Here is a 23325-nt window from a genome sequence, read left to right as displayed (position 1 = left end):
TACAATAAACTGTACGAACAATTAACCTGCCATGAAATATATGTGAAGCGTTGATGATGTGACACCTGAATAGGGCAACGCCAGGGTGATGTAAGTGAAAACTGGAACCTGTCCCAAGCATACTTACCTGGCACAGGCTTTACAGTGATCCGCAAGGCTGTGGGCCCGGGGCGAGACCTTTCCATTGCACCTCGGTTTGGTTGACCCCTGCGATCGTCCCAAATGTGGACGACTCGGGTGCGCAATTTATAAGTGTGGGGGACTGCGTTCGCGCTCTCCCCTTGAAAATCAACCCCAAAAATAGATATTTTCAGTTGACACTTCCCCCACTTCCAAATCACTTGAAGATGATTGTTTTCCCGTGTGTGTATGTGCAAACTATGTGTTTTTAATGCGCATGTGTTAATCTGTTTGCTGTGGCAAAAGTATATGTTTAAAGCAAGTCTGAGTTTGATGTATTTCAGATGGGATCGCTTTGTCAGCCAGTTGTTGTGTTTGGACTGTCAAGTTGTCTCCCCTGCGTCCCGGATCAGAGATGCACGTGCATGCAGTCTAAATGGAAATAAATCCGTCTGTGTGTGTTTTTATCTATCAGTAATTTTTTCACAAAGTGAAGGTACTAATGGACTGTTCTGTACAATAAACTGTACGAACAATTAACCTGCCATGAAATATATGTGAAGCGTTGATGATGTGACACCTGAATAGGGCAACGCCAGGGTGATGTAAGTGAAAACTGGAACCTGTCCCAAGCATACTTACCTGGCACAGGCTTTACAGTGATCCGCAAGGCTGTGGGCCCGGGGCGAGACCTTTCCATTGCACCTCGGTTTGGTTGACCCCTGCGATCGTCCCAAATGTGGACGACTCGGGTGCGCAATTTATAAGTGTGGGGGACTGCGTTCGCGCTCTCCCCTTGAAAATCAACCCCAAAAATAGATATTTTCAGTTGACACTTCCCCCACTTCCAAATCACTTGAAGATGATTGTTTTCCCGTGTGTGTATGTGCAAACTAGTGTTTTTAATGCGCATGTGTTAATCTGTTTGCTGTGGCAAAAGTATATGTTTAAAGCAAGTCTGAGTTTGATGTATTTCAGATGGGATCGCTTTGTCAGCCAGTTGTTGTGTTTGGACTGTCAAGTTGTCTCCCCTGCGTCCCGGATCAGAGATGCACGTGCATGCAGTCTAAATGGAAATAAATCCGTCTGTGTGTGTTTTTATCTATCAGTAATTTTTTCACAAAGTGAAGGTACTAATGGACTGTTCTGTACAATAAACTGTACGAACAATTAACCTGCCATGAAATATATGTGAAGCGTTGATGATGTGACACCTGAATAGGGCAACGCCAGGGTGATGTAAGTGAAAACTGGAACCTGTCCCAAGCATACTTACCTGGCACAGGCTTTACAGTGATCCGCAAGGCTGTGGGCCCGGGGCGAGACCTTTCCATTGCACCTCGGTTTGGTTGACCCCTGCGATCGTCCCAAATGTGGACGACTCGGGTGCGCAATTTATAAGTGTGGGGGACTGCGTTCGCGCTCTCCCCTTGAAAATCAACCCCAAAAATAGATATTTTCAGTTGACACTTCCCCCACTTCCAAATCACTTGAAGATGATTGTTTTCCCGTGTGTGTATGTGCAAACTATGTGTTTTTAATGCGCATGTGTTAATCTGTTTGCTGTGGCAAAAGTATATGTTTAAAGCAAGTCTGAGTTTGATGTATTTCAGATGGGATCGCTTTGTCAGCCAGTTGTTGTGTTTGGACTGTCAAGTTGTCTCCCCTGCGTCCCGGATCAGAGATGCACGTGCATGCAGTCTAAATGGAAATAAATCCGTCTGTGTGTGTTTTTATCTATCAGTAATTTTTTCACAAAGTGAAGGTACTAATGGACTGTTCTGTACAATAAACTGTACGAACAATTAACCTGCCATGAAATATATGTGAAGCGTTGATGATGTGACACCTGAATAGGGCAACGCCAGGGTGATGTAAGTGAAAACTGGAACCTGTCCCAAGCATACTTACCTGGCACAGGCTTTACAGTGATCCGCAAGGCTGTGGGCCCGGGGCGAGACCTTTCCATTGCACCTCGGTTTGGTTGACCCCTGCGATCGTCCCAAATGTGGACGACTCGGGTGCGCAATTTATAAGTGTGGGGGACTGCGTTCGCGCTCTCCCCTTGAAAATCAACCCCAAAAATAGATATTTTCAGTTGACACTTCCCCCACTTCCAAATCACTTGAAGATGATTGTTTTCCCGTGTGTGTATGTGCAAACTATGTGTTTTTAATGCGCATGTGTTAATCTGTTTGCTGTGGCAAAAGTATATGTTTAAAGCAAGGTCTGAGTTTGATGTATTTCAGATGGGATCGCTTTGTCAGCCAGTTGTTGTGTTTGGACTGTCAAGTTGTCTCCCCTGCGTCCCGGATCAGAGATGCACGTGCATGCAGTCTAAATGGAAATAAATCCGTCTGTGTGTGTTTTTATCTATCAGTAATTTTTTCACAAAGTGAAGGTACTAATGGACTGTTCTGTACAATAAACTGTACGAACAATTAACCTGCCATGAAATATATGTGAAGCGTTGATGATGTGACACCTGAATAGGGCAACGCCAGGGTGATGTAAGTGAAAACTGGAACCTGTCCCAAGCATACTTACCTGGCACAGGCTTTACAGTGATCCGCAAGGCTGTGGGCCCGGGGCGAGACCTTTCCATTGCACCTCGGTTTGGTTGACCCCTGCGATCGTCCCAAATGTGGACGACTCGGGTGCGCCAATTTATAAGTGTGGGGACTGCGTTCGCGCTCTCCCCTTGAAAATCAACCCCAAAAATAGATATTTTCAGTTGACACTTCCCCACTTCCAAATCACTTGAAGATGATTGTTTTCCCGTGTGTGTATGTGCAAACTATGTGTTTTTAATGCGCATGTGTTAATCTGTTTGCTGTGGCAAAAGTATATGTTTAAAGCAAGTCTGAGTTTGATGTATTTCAGATGGGATCGCTTTGTCAGCCAGTTGTTGTGTTTGGACTGTCAAGTTGTCTCCCCTGCGTCCCGGATCAGAGATGCACGTGCATGCAGTCTAAATGGAAATAAATCCGTCTGTGTGTGTTTTTATCTATCAGTAATTTTTTCACAAAGTGAAGGTACTAATGGACTGTTCTGTACAATAAACTGTACGAACAATTAACCTGCCATGAAATATATGTGAAGCGTTGATGATGTGACACCTGAATAGGGCAACGCCAGGGTGATGTAAGTGAAAAACTGGAACCTGTCCCAAGCATACTTACCTGGCACAGCTTTACAGTGATCCGCAAGGCTGTGGGCCCCGGGGCGAGACCTTTCCATTGCACCTCGGTTTGGTTGACCCCTGCGATCGTTCCCAAATGTGGACGACTCGGGTGCGCAATTTATAAGTGTGGGGGACTGCGTTCGCGCTCTCCCCTTGAAAATCAACCCCAAAAATAGATATTTTCAGTTGACACTTCCCCCACTTCCAAATCACTTGAAGATGATTGTTTTCCCGTGTGTGTATGTGCAAAACTATGTGTTTTTAATGCGCATGTGTTAATCTGTTTGCTGTGGCAAAAGTATATGTTTAAAGCAAGTCTGAGTTTGATGTATTTCAGATGGGATCGCTTTGTCAGCCAGTTGTTGTGTTTGGACTGTCAAGTTGTCTCCCCTGCGTCCCGGATCAGAGATGCACGTGCATGCAGTCTAAATGGAAATAAATCCGTCTGTGTGTGTTTTTATCTATCAGTAATTTTTTCACAAAGTGAAGGTACTAATGGACTGTTCTGTACAATAAACTGTACGAACAATTAACCTGCCATGAAATATATGTGAAGCGTTGATGATGTGACACCTGAATAGGGCAACGCCAGGGTGATGTAAGTGAAAACTGGAACCTGTCCCAAGCATACTTACCTGGCACAGGCTTTACAGTGATCCGCAAGGCTGTGGGCCCGGGGCGAGACCTTTCCATTGCACCTCGGTTTGGTTGACCCCTGCGATCGTCCCAAATGTGGACGACTCGGGTGCGCAATTTATAAGTGTGGGGGACTGCGTTCGCGCTCTCCCTTGAAAATCAACCCCAAAAATAGATATTTTCAGTTGACACTTCCCCCACTTCCAAATCACTTGAAGATGATTGTTTTCCCGTGTGTGTATGTGCAAACTATGTGTTTTTAATGCGCATGTGTTAATCTGTTTGCTGTGGCAAAAGTATATGTTTAAAGCAAGTCTGAGTTTGATGTATTTCAGATGGGATCGCTTTGTCAGCCAGTTGTTGTGTTTGGACTGTCAAGTTGTCTCCCCTGCGTCCCGGATCAGAGATGCAACGTGCATGCAGTCTAAATGGAAATAAATCCGTCTGTGTGTGTTTTTATCTATCAGTAATTTTTTCACAAAGTGAAGGTACTAATGGACTGTTCTGTACAATAAACTGTACGAACAATTAACCTGCCATGAAATATATGTGAAGCGTTGATGATGTGACACCTGAATAGGGCAACGCCAGGGTGATGTAAGTGAAAACTGGAACCTGTCCAAGCATACTTACCTGGCACAGGCTTTACAGTGATCCGCAAGGCTGTGGGCCCGGGGCGAGACCTTTCCATTGCACCTCGGTTTGGTTGACCCTGCGATCGTCCCAAATGTGGACGACTCGGGTGCGCAATTTATAAGTGTGGGGGACTGCGTTCGCGCTCTTCCCCTTGAAAATCAACCCCAAAAATAGATATTTTCAGTTGACACTTCCCCCACTTCCAAATCACTTGAAGATGATTGTTTTCCCGTGTGTGTATGTGCAAACTATGTGTTTTTAATGCGCATGTGTTAATCTGTTTGCTGTGGCAAAAGTATATGTTTAAAGCAAGTCTGAGTTTGATGTATTTCAGATGGGATCGCTTTGTCAGCCAGTTGTTGTGTTTGGACTGTCAAGTTGTCTCCCCTGCGTCCGGATCAGAGATGCACGTGCATGCAGTCTAAATGGAAATAAATCCGTCTGTGTGTGTTTTTATCTATCAGTAATTTTTTCACAAAGTGAAGGTACTAATGGACTGTTCTGTACAATAAACTGTACGAACAATTAACCTGCCATGAAATATATGTGAAGCGTTGATGATGTGACACCTGAATAGGGCAACGCCAGGGTGATGTAAGTGAAAACTGGAACCTGTCCCAAGCATACTTACCTGGCACAGGCTTTACAGTGATCCGCAAGGCTGTGGGCCCGGGGCGAGACCTTTCCATTGCACCTCGGTTTGGTGACCCTGCGATCGTCCCAAATGTGGACGACTCGGGTGCGCAATTTATAAGTGTGGGGGACTGCGTTCGCGCTCTCCCCTTGAAAATCAACCCCCAAAAATAGATATTTTCAGTTGACACTTCCCCCACTTCCAAATCACTTGAAGATGATTGTTTTCCCGTGTGTGTATGTGCAAACTATGTGTTTTTAATGCGCATGTGTTAATCTGTTTGCTGTGGCAAAAGTATATGTTTAAAGCAAGTCTGAGTTTGATGTATTTCAGATGGGATCGCTTTGTCAGCCAAGTGTTGTGTTTGGACTGTCAAGTTGTCTCCCCTGCGTCCCGGATCAGAGATGCACGTGCATGCAGTCTAAATGGAAATAAATCCGTCTGTGTGTGTTTTTATCTATCAGTAATTTTTTCACAAAGTGAAGGTACTAATAGGACTGTTCTGTACAATAAACTGTACGAACAATTAACCTGCCATGAAATATATGTGAAGCGTTGATGATGTGACACCTGAATAGGGCAACGCCAGGGTGATGTAAGTGAAAACTGGAACCTGTCCCAAGCATACTTACCTGGCACAGGCTTTACAGTGATCCGCAAGGCTGTGGGCCCGGGGCGAGACCTTTCCATTGCACCTCGGTTTGGTTGACCCCTGCGATCGTCCCAAATGTGGACGACTCGGGTGCGCAATTTATAAGTGTGGGGGACTGCGTTCGCGCTCTCCCCTTGAAAATCAACCCCCAAAAATAGATATTTTCAGTTGACACTTCCCCCACTTCCAAATCACTTGAAGATGATTGTTTTCCCGTGTGCTGTATGTGCAAACTATGTGTTTTTAATGCGCATGTGTTAATCTGTTTGCTGTGGCAAAAGTATATGTTTAAAGCAAGTCTGAGTTTGATGTATTTCAGATGGGATCGCTTTGTCAGCCAGTTGTGTGTTTGGACTGTCAAGTTGTCTCCCCTGCGTCCCGGATCAGAGATGCACGTGCATGCAGTCTAAATGGAAATAAATCCGTCTGTGTGTGTTTTTATCTATCAGTAATTTTTTCACAAAGTGAGGTACTAATGGACTGTTCTGTACAATAAACTGTACGAACAATTAACCTGCCATGAAATATCATGTGAAAGCGTTGATGATGTGACACCTGAATAGGGCAACGCAGGGTGATGTAAGTGAAAACTGGAACCTGTCCCAAGCATACTTACCTGGCACAGGCTTTACAGTGATCCGCAAGGCTGTGGGCCCGGGGCGAGACCTTTCCATTGCACCTCGGTTTGGTTGACCCCTGCGATCGTCCCAAATGTGGACGACTCGGGTCGCGCAATTTATAAGTGTCGGGGACTGCCGTTCGCGCTCTCCCCTTGAAAATCAACCCCAAAAATAGATATTTTCAGTTGACACTTCCCCCACTTCCAAATCACTTGAAGATGATTGTTTTCCCGTGTGTGTATGTGCAAACTATGTGTTTTTAATGGCATGTGTTAATCTGTTTGCTGTGGCAAAAGTATATGTTTAAAGCAAGTCTGAGTTTGATGTATCTTCAGATGGGATCGCTTTGCTCAGCCAGTTGTTGTGTTTGGACTGTCAAGTTGTCTCCCCTGCGTCCCGGATCAGAGACTGCACGTGCATGCAGTCTAAATGGAAATAAATCCCGTCTGTGTGTGTTTTTATCTATCAGTAATTTTTTCACAAAGTGAAGGTACTAATGGGCTAGTTCTGTACAATAAACTGTACGAACAATTAACTGCCATGAAATATATGTGAAGCGTTGATGATGTGACCACACTGAATAGGGCAACGCCAGGGTGATGTAAGTGAAAACTGGAACCTGTCCCAAGCATACTTACCTGGCACAGGCTTCTACAGTGATCCGCAAGGCTGTGGGCACCGGGGCGAGACCTTTCCATTGCACCTCGGCTTTGGTTGACCCTGCGATCGTCCCAAATGTGGACGACTCGGGATGCGCCAATTTATAAGTGTGGGGACTGCGTTCGCGCTCTCCCCTTGAAAATCAACCCAAAAATAGATATTTTCAGTTGACACTTCCCCCACTTCCAAATCACTTGAAGATGATTGTTTTCCCGTGTGTGTATGTGCAAACTATGTGTTTTTAATGCGCATGTGTTAATCTGTTTGCTGTGGCAAAAGTATATGTTTAAAGCAAGTCTGAGTTTGATGTATTTCAGATGGGATCGCTTTGTCAGGCCAGTTGTTGTCGTTTGGCACTGTCAAGTTGTCTCCCCTGCCGTCCGGATCAGAGCTGCACGTGCATTGCAGTCTAAATGGAAATAAATCCGTCCTGTGTGTGTTTTTAATCTCTCAGTAATTTTTTCACAAAGTGAAGGTACTAATGGACTGTTCTGTACAATAAACTGTACGAACAATTAACCTGCCATGAAATATATGTGAAGCGTTGATGATGTGACACCTGAATAGGGCAACGCCAGGGTGATGTAAGTGAAAACTGGAACCTGTCCCAAGCATACTTACCTGGCACAGGCTTTACAGTGATCCGCAAGCTGTGGGCCCGGGGCGAGACCTTTCCCATTGCACCTCGGTTTGGTTGACCCTGCGATCGTCCCAAATGTGGACGACTCGGGTGCGCAATTTATAAGTGTGGGGGACTGCGTTCGCGCTCTCCCCTTGAAAATCAACCCCCCAAAATAGATATTTTCAGTTGACACTTCCCCACTTCCAAATCACTTGAAGATGCTTGTTTTCCCGTGTGTGTATGTGCAACTATGTGTTTTTAATGGCATGTGTTAATCTGTTTGCTGTGGCAAAAGTATATGTTTAAAGCAAGTCTGAGTTTGATGTATTTCAGATGGGATCGCTTTGTACAGCCAGTTGTTGTGTTTGGACTGTCAAGTTGTCTCCCTGCGTCCCGGATCAGAGATGCACGTGCATGCAGTCTAAATGGAAATAAATCAGTCTGTGTGTGTTTTTATCTATCCAGTAATTTTTTCACAAAGTGAAGGTACTAATGGACTGTTCTGCTACAATAAACTGTACGAAACAATTAACCTGCCATGAAATATATGTGAAGCGATATATTTCATGCAGGTTAATTGTTCGTACAGTTTATTGTACAGAACAGTCCATTAGTACCTTCACTTTGTGAAAAATTACTGATAGATAAAAACACACACAGACGGATTTATTTCCATTTAGACTGCATGCACGTGCATCTCTGATCCGGGACGCAGGGGAGACAACTTGACAGTCCAAACACAACAACTGGCTGACAAAGCGATCCCATCTGAAATACATCAAACTCAGACTTGCTTTAAACATATACTTTTGCCACAGCAAACAGATTAACACATGCGCATTAAAAACACATAGTTGCACATACACACACGGGAAACAATCATCTTCAAGTGATTTGGAAGTGGGGGAAGTGTCAACTGAAAATATCTATTTTTGGGGGTTGATTTTCAAGGGGAGAGCGCGAACGCAGTCCCCCACACTTATAAATTGCGCACCCGAGTCGTCCACATTTGGGACGATCGCAGGGGTCAACCAAACCGAGGTGCAATGGAAAGGTCTCGCCCCGGGCCCACAGCCTTGCGGATCACTGTAAAGCCTGTGCCAGGTAAGTATGCTTGGGACAGGTTCCAGTTTTCACTTACATCACCCTGGCGTTGCCCTATTCAGGTGTCACATCATCAACGCTTCACATATATTTCATGGCAGGTTAATTGTTCGTACAGTTTATTGTACAGAACAGTCCATTAGTACCTTCACTTTGTGAAAAAATTACTGATAGATAAAAAACACACACAGACGGATTTATTTCCATTTAGACTGCATGCACGTGCATCTCTGATCCCGGGACGCAGGGGAGACAACTTGACAGTCCAAACACAACAACTGGCTGACAAAGCGATCCCATCTGAAATACATCAAACTCAGACTTGCTTTAAACATATACTTTTGCCACAGCAAACAGATTAACACATGCGCATTAAAAACACATAGTTTGCACATACACACACGGGAAAACAATCATCTTCAAGTGATTTGGAAGTGGGGGAAGTGTCAACTGAAAATATCTATTTTTGGGGTTGATTTTCAAGGGGATAGAGCGCGAACGCAGTCCCCCCCCCACACTTATAAATTGCGCACCCGAGTCGTCCACATTTGGGACGATCGCAGGGGTCAACCAAACGAGGTGCAATGGAAAGGTCTCGCCCCGGGCCCACAAGCCTTGCGGATCACTGTAAAGCCTGTGCCAGGTAAGTATGCTTGGGACAGGTTCCAGTTTTCACTTACATCACCCTGGCGTTGCCCTATTCAGGTGTCACATCATCAACGCTTCACATATATTTCATGGCAGGTTAATTGTTCGTACAGTTTATTGTACAGAACAGTCCATAGTACCTTCACTTTGTGAAAAAATTACTGATAGATAAAAACACACACAGACGGATTTATTTCCATTTAGACTGCATGCACGTGCATCTCTGATCCGGGACGCAGGGGAGACAACTTGACAGTCCAAACACAACAACTGGCTGACAAAGCGATCCCATCTGAAATACATCAAACTCAGACTTGCTTTAAACATATACTTTTGCCACAGCAAACAGATTAACACATGCGCATTAAAAACACATAGTTTGCACATACACACACGGGAAAACAATCATCTTCAAGTGATTTGGAAGTGGGGGAAGTGTCAACTGAAAATATCTATTTTTGGGGTTGATTTTCAAGGGGAGAGCGCGAACGCAGTCCCCCACACTTATAAATTGCGCACCCGAGTCGTCCACATTTGGGACGATCGCAGGGGTCAACCAAACCGAGGTGCAATGGAAAGGTCTCGCCCCGGGCCCACAGCCTTGCGGATCACTGTAAAGCCTGTGCCAGGTAAGTATGCTTGGGACAGGTTCCAGTTTTCACTTACATCACCCTGGCGTTGCCCTATTCAGGTGTCACATCATCAACGCTTCACATATATTTCATGGCAGGTTAATTGTTCGTACAGTTTATTGTACAGAACAGTCCATTAGTACCTTCACTTTGTGAAAAAATTACTGATAGATAAAAACACACACAGACGGATTTATTTCCATTTAGACTGCATGCACGTGCATCTCTGATCCGGGACGCAGGGGAGACAACTTGACAGTCCAAACACAACAACTGGCTGACAAAGCGATCCCATCTGAAATACATCAAACTCAGACTTGCTTTAAACATATACTTTTGCCACAGCAAACAGATTAACACATGCGCATTAAAAACACATAGTTTGCACATACACACACGGGAAAACAATCATCTTCAAGTGATTTGGAAGTGGGGGAAGTGTCAACTGAAAATATCTATTTTTGGGGTTGATTTTCAAGGGGAGAGCGCGAACGCAGTCCCCCACACTTATAAATTGCGCACCCGAGTCGTCCACATTTGGGACGATCGCAGGGGTCAACCAAACCGAGGTGCAATGGAAAGGTCTCGCCCCGGGCCCACAGCCTTGCGGATCACTGTAAAGCCTGTGCCAGGTAAGTATGCTTGGGACAGGTTCCAGTTTTCACTTACATCACCCTGGCGTTGCCCTATTCAGGTGTCACATCATCAACGCTTCACATATATTTCATGGCAGGTTAATTGTTCGTACAGTTTATTGTACAGAACAGTCCATTAGTACCTTCACTTTGTGAAAAAATTACTGATAGATAAAAACACACACAGACGGATTTATTTCCATTTAGACTGCATGCACGTGCATCTCTGATCCGGGACGCAGGGGAGACAACTTGACAGTCCAAACACAACAACTGGCTGACAAAGCGATCCCATCTGAAATACATCAAACTCAGACTTGCTTTAAACATATACTTTTGCCACAGCAAACAGATTAACACATGCGCATTAAAAACACATAGTTTGCACATACACACACGGGAAAACAATCATCTTCAAGTGATTTGGAAGTGGGGGAAGTGTCAACTGAAAATATCTATTTTTGGGGCTTGATTTTCAAGGGTGAGAGCGCGAACGCAGTCCCCCACACTTATAAATTGCGCACCCGAGTCGTCCACATTTGGGACGATCGCAGGGGTCAACCAAACCGAGGTGCAATGGAAAGGTCTCGCCCCGGGCCCACAGCCTTGCGGATCACTGTAAAGCCTGTGCCAGGTAAGTATGCTTGGGACAGGTTCCAGTTTTCACTTACATCACCCTGGCGTTGCCCTATTCAGGTGTCACATCATCAACGCTTCACATATATTTCATGGCAGGTTAATTGTTCGTACAGTTTATTGTACAGAACAGTCCATTAGTACCTTCACTTTGTGAAAAAATTACTGATAGATAAAAACACACACAGACGGATTTATTTCCATTTAGACTGCATGCACGTGCATCTCTGATCCGGGACGCAGGGGAGACAACTTGACAGTCCAAACACAACAACTGGCTGACAAAGCGATCCCATCTGAAATACATCAAACTCAGACTTGCTTTAAACATATACTTTTGCCACAGCAAACAGATTAACACATGCGCATTAAAAACACATAGTTTGCACATACACACACGGGAAAACAATCATCTTCAAGTGATTTGGAAGTGGGGGAAGTGTCAACTGAAAATATCTATTTTTGGGGTTGATTTTCAAGGGGAGAGCGCGAACGCAGTCCCCCACACTTATAAATTGCGCACCCGAGTCGTCCACATTTGGGACGATCGCAGGGGTCAACCAAACCGAGGTGCAATGGAAAGGTCTCGCCCCGGGCCCACAGCCTTGCGGATCACTGTAAAGCCTGTGCCAGGTAAGTATGCTTGGGACAGGTTCCAGTTTTCACTTACATCACCCTGGCGTTGCCCTATTCAGGTGTCACATCATCAACGCTTCACATATATTTCATGGCAGGTTAATTGTTCGTACAGTTTATTGTACAGAACAGTCCATTAGTACCTTCACTTTGTGAAAAAATTACTGATAGATAAAAACACACACAGACGGATTTATTTCCATTTAGACTGCATGCACGTGCATCTCTGATCCGGGACGCAGGGGAGACAACTTGACAGTCCAAACACAACAACTGGCTGACAAAGCGATCCCATCTGAAATACATCAAACTCAGACTTGCTTTAAACATATACTTTTGCCACAGCAAACAGATTAACACATGCGCATTAAAAACACATAGTTTGCACATACACACACGGGAAAACAATCATCTTCAAGTGATTTGGAAGTGGGGGAAGTGTCAACTGAAAATATCTATTTTTGGGGTTGATTTTCAAGGGGAGAGCGCGAACGCAGTCCCCCACACTTATAAATTGCGCACCCGAGTCGTCCACATTTGGGACGATCGCAGGGGTCAACCAAACCGAGGTGCAATGGAAAGGTCTCGCCCCGGGCCCACAGCCTTGCGGATCACTGTAAAGCCTGTGCCAGGTAAGTATGCTTGGGACAGGTTCCAGTTTTCACTTACATCACCCTGGCGTTGCCCTATTCAGGTGTCACATCATCAACGCTTCACATATATTTCATGGCAGGTTAATTGTTCGTACAGTTTATTGTACAGAACAGTCCATTAGTACCTTCACTTTGTGAAAAAATTACTGATAGATAAAAACACACACAGACGGATTTATTTCCATTTAGACTGCATGCACGTGCATCTCTGATCCGGGACGCAGGGGAGACAACTTGACAGTCCAAACACAACAACTGGCTGACAAAGCGATCCCATCTGAAATACATCAAACTCAGACTTGCTTTAAACATATACTTTTGCCACAGCAAACAGATTAACACATGCGCATTAAAAACACATAGTTTGCACATACACACACGGGAAAACAATCATCTTCAAGTGATTTGGAAGTGGGGGAAGTGTCAACTGAAAATATCTATTTTTGGGGTTGATTTTCAAGGGGAGAGCGCGAACGCAGTCCCCCACACTTATAAATTGCGCACCCGAGTCGTCCACATTTGGGACGATCGCAGGGGTCAACCAAACCGAGGTGCAATGGAAAGGTCTCGCCCCGGGCCCACAGCCTTGCGGATCACTGTAAAGCCTGTGCCAGGTAAGTATGCTTGGGACAGGTTCCAGTTTTCACTTACATCACCCTGGCGTTGCCCTATTCAGGTGTCACATCATCAACGCTTCACATATATTTCATGGCAGGTTAATTGTTCGTACAGTTTATTGTACAGAACAGTCCATTAGTACCTTCACTTTGTGAAAAAATTACTGATAGATAAAAACACACACAGACGGATTTATTTCCATTTAGACTGCATGCACGTGCATCTCTGATCCGGGACGCAGGGGAGACAACTTGACAGTCCAAACACAACAACTGGCTGACAAAGCGATCCCATCTGAAATACATCAAACTCAGACTTGCTTTAAACATATACTTTTGCCACAGCAAACAGATTAACACATGCGCATTAAAAACACATAGTTTGCACATACACACACGGGAAAACAATCATCTTCAAGTGATTTGGAAGTGGGGGAAGTGTCAACTGAAAATATCTATTTTTGGGGTTGATTTTCAAGGGGAGAGCGCGAACGCAGTCCCCCACACTTATAAATTGCGCACCCGAGTCGTCCACATTTGGGACGATCGCAGGGGTCAACCAAACCGAGGTGCAATGGAAAGGTCTCGCCCCGGGCCCACAGCCTTGCGGATCACTGTAAAGCCTGTGCCAGGTAAGTATGCTTGGGACAGGTTCCAGTTTTCACTTACATCACCCTGGCGTTGCCCTATTCAGGTGTCACATCATCAACGCTTCACATATATTTCATGGCAGGTTAATTGTTCGTACAGTTTATTGTACAGAACAGTCCATTAGTACCTTCACTTTGTGAAAAAATTACTGATAGATAAAAACACACACAGACGGATTTATTTCCATTTAGACTGCATGCACGTGCATCTCTGATCCGGGACGCAGGGGAGACAACTTGACAGTCCAAACACAACAACTGGCTGACAAAGCGATCCCATCTGAAATACATCAAACTCAGACTTGCTTTAAACATATACTTTTGCCACAGCAAACAGATTAACACATGCGCATTAAAAACACATAGTTTGCACATACACACACGGGAAAACAATCATCTTCAAGTGATTTGGAAGTGGGGGAAGTGTCAACTGAAAATATCTATTTTTGGGGTTGATTTTCAAGGGGAGAGCGCGAACGCAGCCCCCACACTTATAAATTGCGCACCCGAGTCGTCCACATTTGGGACGATCGCAGGGGTCAACCAAACCGAGGTGCAATGGAAAGGTCTCGCCCCGGGCCCACAGCCTTGCGGATCACTGTAAAGCCTGTGCCAGGTAAGTATGCTTGGGACAGGTTCCAGTTTTCACTTACATCACCCTGGCGTTGCCCTATTCAGGTGTCACATCATCAACGCTTCACATATATTTCATGGCAGGTTAATTGTTCGTACAGTTTATTGTACAGAACAGTCCATTAGTACCTTCACTTTGTGAAAAAATTACTGATAGATAAAAACACACACAGACGGATTTATTTCCATTTAGACTGCATGCACGTGCATCTCTGATCCGGGACGCAGGGGAGACAACTTGACAGTCCAAACACAACAACTGGCTGACAAAGCGATCCCATCTGAAATACATCAAACTCAGACTTGCTTTAAACATATACTTTTGCCACAGCAAACAGATTAACACATGCGCATTAAAAACACATAGTTTGCACATACACACACGGGAAAACAATCATCTTCAAGTGATTTGGAAGTGGGGGAAGTGTCAACTGAAAATATCTATTTTTGGGGTTGATTTTCAAGGGGAGAGCGCGAACGCAGTCCCCCACACTTATAAATTGCGCACCCGAGTCGTCCACATTTGGGACGATCGCAGGGGTCAACCAAACCGAGGTGCAATGGAAAGGTCTCGCCCCGGGCCCACAGCCTTGCGGATCACTGTAAAGCCTGTGCCAGGTAAGTATGCTTGGGACAGGTTCCAGTTTTCACTTACATCACCCTGGCGTTGCCCTATTCAGGTGTCACATCATCAACGCTTCACATATATTTCATGGCAGGTTAATTGTTCGTACAGTTTATTGTACAGAACAGTCCATTAGTACCTTCACTTTGTGAAAAAATTACTGATAGATAAAAAACACACACAGACGGATTTATTTCCATTTAGACTGCATGCACGTGCATCTCTGATCCGGGACGCAGGGGAGACAACTTGACAGTCCAAACACAACAACTGGCTGACAAAGCGATCCCATCTGAAATACATCAAACTCAGACTTGCTTTAAACATATACTTTTGCCACAGCAAACAGATTAACACATGCGCATTAAAAACACATAGTTTGCACATACACACACGGGAAAACAATCATCTTCAAGTGATTTGGAAGTGGGGGAAGTGTCAACTGAAAATATCTATTTTTGGGGTTGATTTTCAAGGGGAGAGCGCGAACGCAGTCCCCCACACTTATAAATTGCGCACCCGAGTCGTCCACATTTGGGACGATCGCAGGGGTCAACCAAACCGAGGTGCAATGGAAAGGTCTCGCCCCGGGCCCACAGCCTTGCGGATCACTGTAAAGCCTGTGCCAGGTAAGTATGCTTGGGACAGGTTCCAGTTTTCACTTACATCACCCTGGCGTTGCCCTATTCAGGTGTCACATCATCAACGCTTCACATATATTTCATGGCAGGTTAATTGTTCGTACAGTTTATTGTACAGAACAGTCCATTAGTACCTTCACTTTGTGAAAAAATTACTGATAGATAAAAACACACACAGACGGATTTATTTCCATTTAGACTGCATGCACGTGCATCTCTGATCCGGGACGCAGGGGAGACAACTTGACAGTCCAAACACAACAACTGGCTGACAAAGCGATCCCATCTGAAATACATCAAACTCAGACTTGCTTTAAACATATACTTTTGCCACAGCAAACAGATTAACACATGCGCATTAAAAACACATAGTTTGCACATACACACACGGGAAAACAATCATCTTCAAGTGATTTGGAAGTGGGGGAAGTGTCAACTGAAAATATCTATTTTTGGGGTTGATTTTCAAGGGGAGAGCGCGAACGCAGTCCCCCACACTTATAAATTGCGCACCCGAGTCGTCCACATTTGGGACGATCGCAGGGGTCAACCAAACCGAGGTGCAATGGAAAGGTCTCGCCCCGGGCCCACAGCCTTGCGGATCACTGTAAAGCCTGTGCCAGGTAAGTATGCTTGGGACAGGTTCCAGTTTTCACTTACATCACCCTGGCGTTGCCCTATTCAGGTGTCACATCATCAACGCTTCACATATATTTCATGGCAGGTTAATTGTTCGTACAGTTTATTGTACAGAACAGTCCATTAGTACCTTCACTTTGTGAAAAAATTACTGATAGATAAAAACACACACAGACGGATTTATTTCCATTTAGACTGCATGCACGTGCATCTCTGATCCGGGACGCAGGGGAGACAACTTGACAGTCCAAACACAACAACTGGCTGACAAAGCGATCCCATCTGAAATACATCAAACTCAGACTTGCTTTAAACATATACTTTTGCCACAGCAAACAGATTAACACATGCGCATTAAAAACACATAGTTTGCACATACACACACGGGAAAACAATCATCTTCAAGTGATTTGGAAGTGGGGGAAGTGTCAACTGAAAATATCTATTTTGGGGGTTGATTTTCAAGGGGAGAGCGCGAACGCAGTCCCCCACACTTATAAATTGCGCACCCGAGTCGTCCACATTTGGGACGATCGCAGGGGTCAACCAAACCGAGGTGCAATGGAAAGGTCTCGCCCCGGGCCCACAGCCTTGCGGATCACTGTAAAGCCTGTGCCAGGTAAGTATGCTTGGGACAGGTTCCAGTTTTCACTTACATCACCCTGGCGTTGCCCTATTCAGGTGTCACATCATCAACGCTTCACATATATTTCATGGCAGGTTAATTGTTCGTACAGTTTATTGTACAGAACAGTCCATTAGTACCTTCACTTTGTGAAAAAATTACTGATAGATAAAAACACACACAGACGGATTTATTTCCATTTAGACTGCATGCACGTGCATCTCTGATCCGGGACGCAGGGGAGACAACTTGACAGTCCAAACACAACAACTGGCTGACAAAGCGATCCCATCTGAAATACATCAAACTCAGACTTGCTTTAAACATATACTTTTGCCACAGCAAACAGATTAACACATGCGCATTAAAAACACATAGTTTGCACATACACACACGGGAAAACAATCATCTTCAAGTGATTTGGAAGTGGGGGAAGTGTCAACTGAAAATATCTATTTTTGGGGTTGATTTTCAAGGGGAGAGCGCGAACGCAGTCCCCCACACTTATAAATTGCGCACCCGAGTCGTCCACATTTGGGACGATCGCAGGGGTCAACCAAACCGAGGTGCAATGGAAAGGTCTCGCCCCGGGCCCACAGCCTTGCGGATCACTGTAAAGCCTGTGCCAGGTAAGTATGCTTGGGACAGGTTCCAGTTTTCACTTACATCACCCTGGCGTTGCCCTATTCAGGTGTCACATCATCAACGCTTCACATATATTTCATGGCAGGTTAATTGTTCGTACAGTTTATTGTACAGAACAGTCCATTAGTACCTTCACTTTGTGAAAAAATTACTGATAGATAAAAACACACACAGACGGATTTATTTCCATTTAGACTGCATGCACGTGCATCTCTGATCCGGGACGCAGGGGAGACAACTTGACAGTCCAAACACAACAACTGGCTGACAAAGCGATCCCATCTGAAATACATCAAACTCAGACTTGCTTTAAACATATACTTTTGCCACAGCAAACAGATTAACACATGCGCATTAAAAACACATAGTTTGCACATACACACACGGGAAAACAATCATCTTCAAGTGATTTGGAAGTGGGGGAAGTGTCAACTGAAAATATCTATTTTTGGGGTTGATTTTCAAGGGGAGAGCGCGAACGCAGTCCCCAACACTTATAAATTGCGCACCCGAGTCGTCCACATTTGGGACGATCGCAGGGGTCAACCAAACCGAGGTGCAATGGAAAGGTCTCGCCCCGGGCCCACAGCCTTGCGGATCACTGTAAAGCCTGTGCCAGGTAAGTATGCTTGGGACAGGTTCCAGTTTTCACTTACATCACCCTGGCGTTGCCCTATTCAGGTGTCACATCATCAACGCTTCACATATATTTCATGGCAGGTTAATTGTTCGTACAGTTTATTGTACAGAACAGTCCATTAGTACCTTCACTTTGTGAAAAAATTACTGATAGATAAAAACACACACAGACGGATTTATTTCCATTTAGACTGCATGCACGTGCATCTCTGATCCGGGACGCAGGGGAGACAACTTGACAGTCCAAACACAACAACTGGCTGACAAAGCGATCCCATCTGAAATACATCAAACTCAGACTTGCTTTAAACATATACTTTTGCCACAGCAAACAGATTAACACATGCGCATTAAAAACACATAGTTTGCACATACACACACGGGAAAACAATCATCTTCAAGTGATTTGGAAGTGGGGGAAGTGTCAACTGAAAATATCTATTTTTGGGGTTGATTTTCAAGGGGAGAGCGCGAACGCAGTCCCCCACACTTATAAATTGCGCACCCGAGTCGTCCACATTTGGGACGATCGCAGGGGTCAACCAAACCGAGGTGCAATGGAAAGGTCTCGCCCCGGGCCCACAGCCTTGCGGATCACTGTAAAGCCTGTGCCAGGTAAGTATGCTTGGGACAGGTTCCAGTTTTCACTTACATCACCCTGGCGTTGCCCTATTCAGGTGTCACATCATCAACGCTTCACATATATTTCATGGCAGGTTAATTGTTCGTACAGTTTATTGTACAGAACAGTCCATTAGTACCTTCACTTTGTGAAAAAATTACTGATAGATAAAAACACACACAGACGGATTTATTTCCATTTAGACTGCATGCACGTGCATCTCTGATCCGGGACGCAGGGGAGACAACTTGACAGTCCAAACACAACAACTGGCTGACAAAGCGATCCCATCTGAAATACATCAAACTCAGACTTGCTTTAAACATATACTTTTGCCACAGCAAACAGATTAACACATGCGCATTAAAAACACATAGTTTGCACATACACACACGGGAAAACAATCATCTTCAAGTGATTTGGAAGTGGGGGAAGTGTCAACTGAAAATATCTATTTTTGGGGTTGATTTTCAAGGGGAGAGCGCGAACGCAGTCCCCCACACTTATAAATTGCGCACCCGAGTCGTCCACATTTGGGACGATCGCAGGGGTCAACCAAACCGAGGTGCAATGGAAAGGTCTCGCCCCGGGCCCACAGCCTTGCGGATCACTGTAAAGCCTGTGCCAGGTAAGTATGCTTGGGACAGGTTCCAGTTTTCACTTACATCACCCTGGCGTTGCCCTATTCAGGTGTCACATCATCAACGCTTCACATATATTTCATGGCAGGTTAATTGTTCGTACAGTTTATTGTACAGAACAGTCCATTAGTACCTTCACTTTGTGAAAAAATTACTGATAGATAAAAACACACACAGACGGATTTATTTCCATTTAGACTGCATGCACGTGCATCTCTGATCCGGGACGCAGGGGAGACAACTTGACAGTCCAAACACAACAACTGGCTGACAAAGCGATCCCATCTGAAATACATCAAACTCAGACTTGCTTTAAACATATACTTTTGCCACAGCAAACAGATTAACACATGCGCATTAAAAACACATAGTTTGCACATACACACACGGGAAAACAATCATCTTCAAGTGATTTGGAAGTGGGGGAAGTGTCAACTGAAAATATCTATTTTTGGGGTTGATTTTCAAGGGGAGAGCGCGAACGCAGTCCCCCACACTTATAAATTGCGCACCCGAGTCGTCCACATTTGGGACGATCGCAGGGGTCAACCAAACCGAGGTGCAATGGAAAGGTCTCGCCCCGGGCCCACAGCCTTGCGGATCACTGTAAAGCCTGTGCCAGGTAAGTATGCTTGGGACAGGTTCCAGTTTTCACTTACATCACCCTGGCGTTGCCCTATTCAGGTGTCACATCATCAACGCTTCACATATATTTCATGGCAGGTTAATTGTTCGTACAGTTTATTGTACAGAACAGTCCATTAGTACCTTCACTTTGTGAAAAAATTACTGATAGATAAAAACACACACAGACGGATTTATTTCCATTTAGACTGCATGCACGTGCATCTCTGATCCGGGACGCAGGGGAGACAACTTGACAGTCCAAACACAACAACTGGCTGACAAAGCGATCCCATCTGAAATACATCAAACTCAGACTTGCTTTAAACATATACTTTTGCCACAGCAAACAGATTAACACATGCGCATTAAAAACACATAGTTTGCACATACACACACGGGAAAACAATCATCTTCAAGTGATTTGGAAGTGGGGGAAGTGTCAACTGAAAATATCTATTTTTGGGGTTGATTTTCAAGGGGAGAGCGCGAACGCAGTCCCCCACACTTATAAATTGCGCACCCGAGTCGTCCACATTTGGGACGATCGCAGGGGTCAACCAAACCGAGGTGCAATGGAAAGGTCTCGCCCCGGGCCCACAGCCTTGCGGATCACTGTAAAGCCTGTGCCAGGTAAGTATGCTTGGGACAGGTTCCAGTTTTCACTTACATCACCCTGGCGTTGCCCTATTCAGGTGTCACATCATCAACGCTTCACATATATTTCATGGCAGGTTAATTGTTCGTACAGTTTATTGTACAGAACAGTCCATTAGTACCTTCACTTTGTGAAAAAATTACTGATAGATAAAAACACACACAGACGGATTTATTTCCATTTAGACTGCATGCACGTGCATCTCTGATCCGGGACGCAGGGGAGACAACTTGACAGTCCAAACACAACAACTGGCTGACAAAGCGATCCCATCTGAAATACATCAAACTCAGACTTGCTTTAAACATATACTTTTGCCACAGCAAACAGATTAACACATGCGCATTAAAAACACATAGTTTGCACATACACACACGGGAAAACAATCATCTTCAAGTGATTTGGAAGTGGGGGAAGTGTCAACTGAAAATATCTATTTTTGGGGTTGATTTTCAAGGGGAGAGCGCGAACGCAGTCCCCCACACTTATAAATTGCGCACCCGAGTCGTCCACATTTGGGACGATCGCAGGGGTCAACCAAACCGAGGTGCAATGGAAAGGTCTCGCCCCGGGCCCACAGCCTTGCGGATCACTGTAAAGCCTGTGCCAGGTAAGTATGCTTGGGACAGGTTCCAGTTTTCACTTACATCACCCTGGCGTTGCCCTATTCAGGTGTCACATCATCAACGCTTCACATATATTTCATGGCAGGTTAATTGTTCGTACAGTTTATTGTACAGAACAGTCCATTAGTACCTTCACTTTGTGAAAAAATTACTGATAGATAAAAACACACACAGACGGATTTATTTCCATTTAGACTGCATGCACGTGCATCTCTGATCCGGGACGCAGGGGAGACAACTTGACAGTCCAAACACAACAACTGGCTGACAAAGCGATCCCATCTGAAATACATCAAACTCAGACTTGCTTTAAACATATACTTTTGCCACAGCAAACAGATTAACACATGCGCATTAAAAACACATAGTTTGCACATACACACACGGGAAAACAATCATCTTCAAGTGATTTGGAAGTGGGGGAAGTGTCAACTGAAAATATCTATTTTTGGGGTTGATTTTCAAGGGGAGAGCGCGAACGCAGTCCCCCACACTTATAAATTGCGCACCCGAGTCGTCCACATTTGGGACGATCGCAGGGGTCAACCAAACCGAGGTGCAATGGAAAGGTCTCGCCCCGGGCCCACAGCCTTGCGGATCACTGTAAAGCCTGTGCCAGGTAAGTATGCTTGGGACAGGTTCCAGTTTTCACTTACATCACCCTGGCGTTGCCCTATTCAGGTGTCACATCATCAACGCTTCACATATATTTCATGGCAGGTTAATTGTTCGTACAGTTTATTGTACAGAACAGTCCATTAGTACCTTCACTTTGTGAAAAAATTACTGATAGATAAAAACACACACAGACGGATTTATTTCCATTTAGACTGCATGCACGTGCATCTCTGATCCGGGACGCAGGGGAGACAACTTGACAGTCCAAACACAACAACTGGCTGACAAAGCGATCCCATCTGAAATACATCAAACTCAGACTTGCTTTAAACATATACTTTTGCCACAGCAAACAGATTAACACATGCGCATTAAAAACACATAGTTTGCACATACACACACGGGAAAACAATCATCTTCAAGTGATTTGGAAGTGGGGGAAGTGTCAACTGAAAATATCTATTTTTGGGGTTGATTTTCAAGGGGAGAGCGCGAACGCAGTCCCCCACACTTATAAATTGCGCACCCGAGTCGTCCACATTTGGGACGATCGCAGGGGTCAACCAAACCGAGGTGCAATGGAAAGGTCTCGCCCCGGGCCCACAGCCTTGCGGATCACTGTAAAGCCTGTGCCAGGTAAGTATGCTTGGGACAGGTTCCAGTTTTCACTTACATCACCCTGGCGTTGCCCTATTCAGGTGTCACATCATCAACGCTTCACATATATTTCATGGCAGGTTAATTGTTCGTACAGTTTATTGTACAGAACAGTCCATTAGTACCTTCACTTTGTGAAAAAATTACTGATAGATAAAAACACACACAGACGGATTTATTTCCATTTAGACTGCATGCACGTGCATCTCTGATCCGGGACGCAGGGGAGACAACTTGACAGTCCAAACACAACAACTGGCTGACAAAGCGATCCCATCTGAAATACATCAAACTCAGACTTGCTTTAAACATATACTTTTGCCACAGCAAACAGATTAACACATGCGCATTAAAAACACATAGTTTGCACATACACACACGGGAAAACAATCATCTTCAAGTGATTTGGAAGTGGGGGAAGTGTCAACTGAAAATATCTATTTTTGGGGTTGATTTT

General features: G+C 44.8%; 36 non-coding genes across 36 annotated transcripts; 13 read left to right on the top strand and 23 right to left on the bottom strand.

Moving 5' to 3' along the window:
• The first annotated feature begins 119 nt into the window (after positions 1–119).
• LOC137270265 (U1 spliceosomal RNA) lies at positions 120–283 on the top strand. Its single transcript, XR_010955205.1, has one exon. It is a non-coding gene; the product is annotated as a U1 spliceosomal RNA (small nuclear RNA).
• Positions 284–754: 471 nt separating this feature from the next.
• LOC137270264 (U1 spliceosomal RNA) lies at positions 755–918 on the top strand. The gene has a single exon (XR_010955204.1). It is a non-coding gene; the product is annotated as a U1 spliceosomal RNA (small nuclear RNA).
• A 470-nt stretch (positions 919–1388) lies between these two features.
• Positions 1389–1552, top strand: LOC137270262 (U1 spliceosomal RNA). Its single transcript, XR_010955203.1, has one exon. It is a non-coding gene; the product is annotated as a U1 spliceosomal RNA (small nuclear RNA).
• A 471-nt stretch (positions 1553–2023) lies between these two features.
• LOC137270261 (U1 spliceosomal RNA) lies at positions 2024–2187 on the top strand. The gene has a single exon (XR_010955202.1). It is a non-coding gene; the product is annotated as a U1 spliceosomal RNA (small nuclear RNA).
• A 472-nt stretch (positions 2188–2659) lies between these two features.
• LOC137270294 (U1 spliceosomal RNA) lies at positions 2660–2823 on the top strand. The gene has a single exon (XR_010955232.1). It is a non-coding gene; the product is annotated as a U1 spliceosomal RNA (small nuclear RNA).
• Positions 2824–3294: 471 nt separating this feature from the next.
• On the top strand, positions 3295–3459 carry LOC137270298 (U1 spliceosomal RNA). Its single transcript, XR_010955235.1, has one exon. It is a non-coding gene; the product is annotated as a U1 spliceosomal RNA (small nuclear RNA).
• A 472-nt stretch (positions 3460–3931) lies between these two features.
• LOC137270277 (U1 spliceosomal RNA) lies at positions 3932–4095 on the top strand. Its single transcript, XR_010955216.1, has one exon. It is a non-coding gene; the product is annotated as a U1 spliceosomal RNA (small nuclear RNA).
• Positions 4096–4565: 470 nt separating this feature from the next.
• On the top strand, positions 4566–4728 carry LOC137270288 (U1 spliceosomal RNA). Its single transcript, XR_010955226.1, has one exon. It is a non-coding gene; the product is annotated as a U1 spliceosomal RNA (small nuclear RNA).
• Positions 4729–5199: 471 nt separating this feature from the next.
• On the top strand, positions 5200–5361 carry LOC137270292 (U1 spliceosomal RNA). Its single transcript, XR_010955230.1, has one exon. It is a non-coding gene; the product is annotated as a U1 spliceosomal RNA (small nuclear RNA).
• A 473-nt stretch (positions 5362–5834) lies between these two features.
• On the top strand, positions 5835–5998 carry LOC137270260 (U1 spliceosomal RNA). Its single transcript, XR_010955201.1, has one exon. It is a non-coding gene; the product is annotated as a U1 spliceosomal RNA (small nuclear RNA).
• Positions 5999–6470: 472 nt separating this feature from the next.
• LOC137270297 (U1 spliceosomal RNA) lies at positions 6471–6636 on the top strand. The gene has a single exon (XR_010955234.1). It is a non-coding gene; the product is annotated as a U1 spliceosomal RNA (small nuclear RNA).
• Positions 6637–7112: 476 nt separating this feature from the next.
• LOC137270301 (U1 spliceosomal RNA) lies at positions 7113–7279 on the top strand. The gene has a single exon (XR_010955238.1). It is a non-coding gene; the product is annotated as a U1 spliceosomal RNA (small nuclear RNA).
• A 476-nt stretch (positions 7280–7755) lies between these two features.
• Positions 7756–7918, top strand: LOC137270295 (U1 spliceosomal RNA). The gene has a single exon (XR_010955233.1). It is a non-coding gene; the product is annotated as a U1 spliceosomal RNA (small nuclear RNA).
• A 794-nt stretch (positions 7919–8712) lies between these two features.
• Positions 8713–8876, bottom strand: LOC137270259 (U1 spliceosomal RNA). Its single transcript, XR_010955200.1, has one exon. It is a non-coding gene; the product is annotated as a U1 spliceosomal RNA (small nuclear RNA).
• A 473-nt stretch (positions 8877–9349) lies between these two features.
• On the bottom strand, positions 9350–9519 carry LOC137270299 (U1 spliceosomal RNA). The gene has a single exon (XR_010955236.1). It is a non-coding gene; the product is annotated as a U1 spliceosomal RNA (small nuclear RNA).
• A 470-nt stretch (positions 9520–9989) lies between these two features.
• Positions 9990–10153, bottom strand: LOC137270258 (U1 spliceosomal RNA). Its single transcript, XR_010955199.1, has one exon. It is a non-coding gene; the product is annotated as a U1 spliceosomal RNA (small nuclear RNA).
• Positions 10154–10624: 471 nt separating this feature from the next.
• LOC137270255 (U1 spliceosomal RNA) lies at positions 10625–10788 on the bottom strand. The gene has a single exon (XR_010955197.1). It is a non-coding gene; the product is annotated as a U1 spliceosomal RNA (small nuclear RNA).
• Positions 10789–11261: 473 nt separating this feature from the next.
• LOC137270284 (U1 spliceosomal RNA) lies at positions 11262–11425 on the bottom strand. Its single transcript, XR_010955223.1, has one exon. It is a non-coding gene; the product is annotated as a U1 spliceosomal RNA (small nuclear RNA).
• Positions 11426–11896: 471 nt separating this feature from the next.
• Positions 11897–12060, bottom strand: LOC137270254 (U1 spliceosomal RNA). Its single transcript, XR_010955196.1, has one exon. It is a non-coding gene; the product is annotated as a U1 spliceosomal RNA (small nuclear RNA).
• Positions 12061–12531: 471 nt separating this feature from the next.
• Positions 12532–12695, bottom strand: LOC137270253 (U1 spliceosomal RNA). Its single transcript, XR_010955195.1, has one exon. It is a non-coding gene; the product is annotated as a U1 spliceosomal RNA (small nuclear RNA).
• Positions 12696–13166: 471 nt separating this feature from the next.
• On the bottom strand, positions 13167–13330 carry LOC137270252 (U1 spliceosomal RNA). The gene has a single exon (XR_010955194.1). It is a non-coding gene; the product is annotated as a U1 spliceosomal RNA (small nuclear RNA).
• A 471-nt stretch (positions 13331–13801) lies between these two features.
• Positions 13802–13965, bottom strand: LOC137270250 (U1 spliceosomal RNA). Its single transcript, XR_010955193.1, has one exon. It is a non-coding gene; the product is annotated as a U1 spliceosomal RNA (small nuclear RNA).
• Positions 13966–14436: 471 nt separating this feature from the next.
• LOC137270280 (U1 spliceosomal RNA) lies at positions 14437–14599 on the bottom strand. The gene has a single exon (XR_010955219.1). It is a non-coding gene; the product is annotated as a U1 spliceosomal RNA (small nuclear RNA).
• A 471-nt stretch (positions 14600–15070) lies between these two features.
• LOC137270249 (U1 spliceosomal RNA) lies at positions 15071–15234 on the bottom strand. Its single transcript, XR_010955192.1, has one exon. It is a non-coding gene; the product is annotated as a U1 spliceosomal RNA (small nuclear RNA).
• A 472-nt stretch (positions 15235–15706) lies between these two features.
• LOC137270248 (U1 spliceosomal RNA) lies at positions 15707–15870 on the bottom strand. The gene has a single exon (XR_010955191.1). It is a non-coding gene; the product is annotated as a U1 spliceosomal RNA (small nuclear RNA).
• Positions 15871–16341: 471 nt separating this feature from the next.
• LOC137270247 (U1 spliceosomal RNA) lies at positions 16342–16505 on the bottom strand. The gene has a single exon (XR_010955190.1). It is a non-coding gene; the product is annotated as a U1 spliceosomal RNA (small nuclear RNA).
• Positions 16506–16976: 471 nt separating this feature from the next.
• On the bottom strand, positions 16977–17140 carry LOC137270246 (U1 spliceosomal RNA). The gene has a single exon (XR_010955189.1). It is a non-coding gene; the product is annotated as a U1 spliceosomal RNA (small nuclear RNA).
• Positions 17141–17611: 471 nt separating this feature from the next.
• Positions 17612–17775, bottom strand: LOC137270245 (U1 spliceosomal RNA). Its single transcript, XR_010955188.1, has one exon. It is a non-coding gene; the product is annotated as a U1 spliceosomal RNA (small nuclear RNA).
• A 471-nt stretch (positions 17776–18246) lies between these two features.
• LOC137270275 (U1 spliceosomal RNA) lies at positions 18247–18410 on the bottom strand. The gene has a single exon (XR_010955214.1). It is a non-coding gene; the product is annotated as a U1 spliceosomal RNA (small nuclear RNA).
• A 471-nt stretch (positions 18411–18881) lies between these two features.
• LOC137270243 (U1 spliceosomal RNA) lies at positions 18882–19045 on the bottom strand. The gene has a single exon (XR_010955186.1). It is a non-coding gene; the product is annotated as a U1 spliceosomal RNA (small nuclear RNA).
• Positions 19046–19516: 471 nt separating this feature from the next.
• Positions 19517–19680, bottom strand: LOC137270242 (U1 spliceosomal RNA). Its single transcript, XR_010955185.1, has one exon. It is a non-coding gene; the product is annotated as a U1 spliceosomal RNA (small nuclear RNA).
• Positions 19681–20151: 471 nt separating this feature from the next.
• On the bottom strand, positions 20152–20315 carry LOC137270241 (U1 spliceosomal RNA). The gene has a single exon (XR_010955184.1). It is a non-coding gene; the product is annotated as a U1 spliceosomal RNA (small nuclear RNA).
• A 471-nt stretch (positions 20316–20786) lies between these two features.
• Positions 20787–20950, bottom strand: LOC137270239 (U1 spliceosomal RNA). The gene has a single exon (XR_010955183.1). It is a non-coding gene; the product is annotated as a U1 spliceosomal RNA (small nuclear RNA).
• Positions 20951–21421: 471 nt separating this feature from the next.
• LOC137270238 (U1 spliceosomal RNA) lies at positions 21422–21585 on the bottom strand. Its single transcript, XR_010955182.1, has one exon. It is a non-coding gene; the product is annotated as a U1 spliceosomal RNA (small nuclear RNA).
• Positions 21586–22056: 471 nt separating this feature from the next.
• Positions 22057–22220, bottom strand: LOC137270237 (U1 spliceosomal RNA). Its single transcript, XR_010955181.1, has one exon. It is a non-coding gene; the product is annotated as a U1 spliceosomal RNA (small nuclear RNA).
• Positions 22221–22691: 471 nt separating this feature from the next.
• LOC137270236 (U1 spliceosomal RNA) lies at positions 22692–22855 on the bottom strand. The gene has a single exon (XR_010955180.1). It is a non-coding gene; the product is annotated as a U1 spliceosomal RNA (small nuclear RNA).
• Positions 22856–23325: the final 470 nt, after the last annotated feature.

This window comes from Haliotis asinina, unplaced genomic scaffold (assembly GCF_037392515.1).
Source record: "Haliotis asinina isolate JCU_RB_2024 unplaced genomic scaffold, JCU_Hal_asi_v2 scaffold_52, whole genome shotgun sequence".
Lineage (NCBI taxonomy): Eukaryota > Metazoa > Mollusca > Gastropoda > Lepetellida > Haliotidae > Haliotis > Haliotis asinina.
Note: the sequence above shows the minus strand (reverse complement) of the source record. Positions and strands in the feature narration are given on the sequence as shown.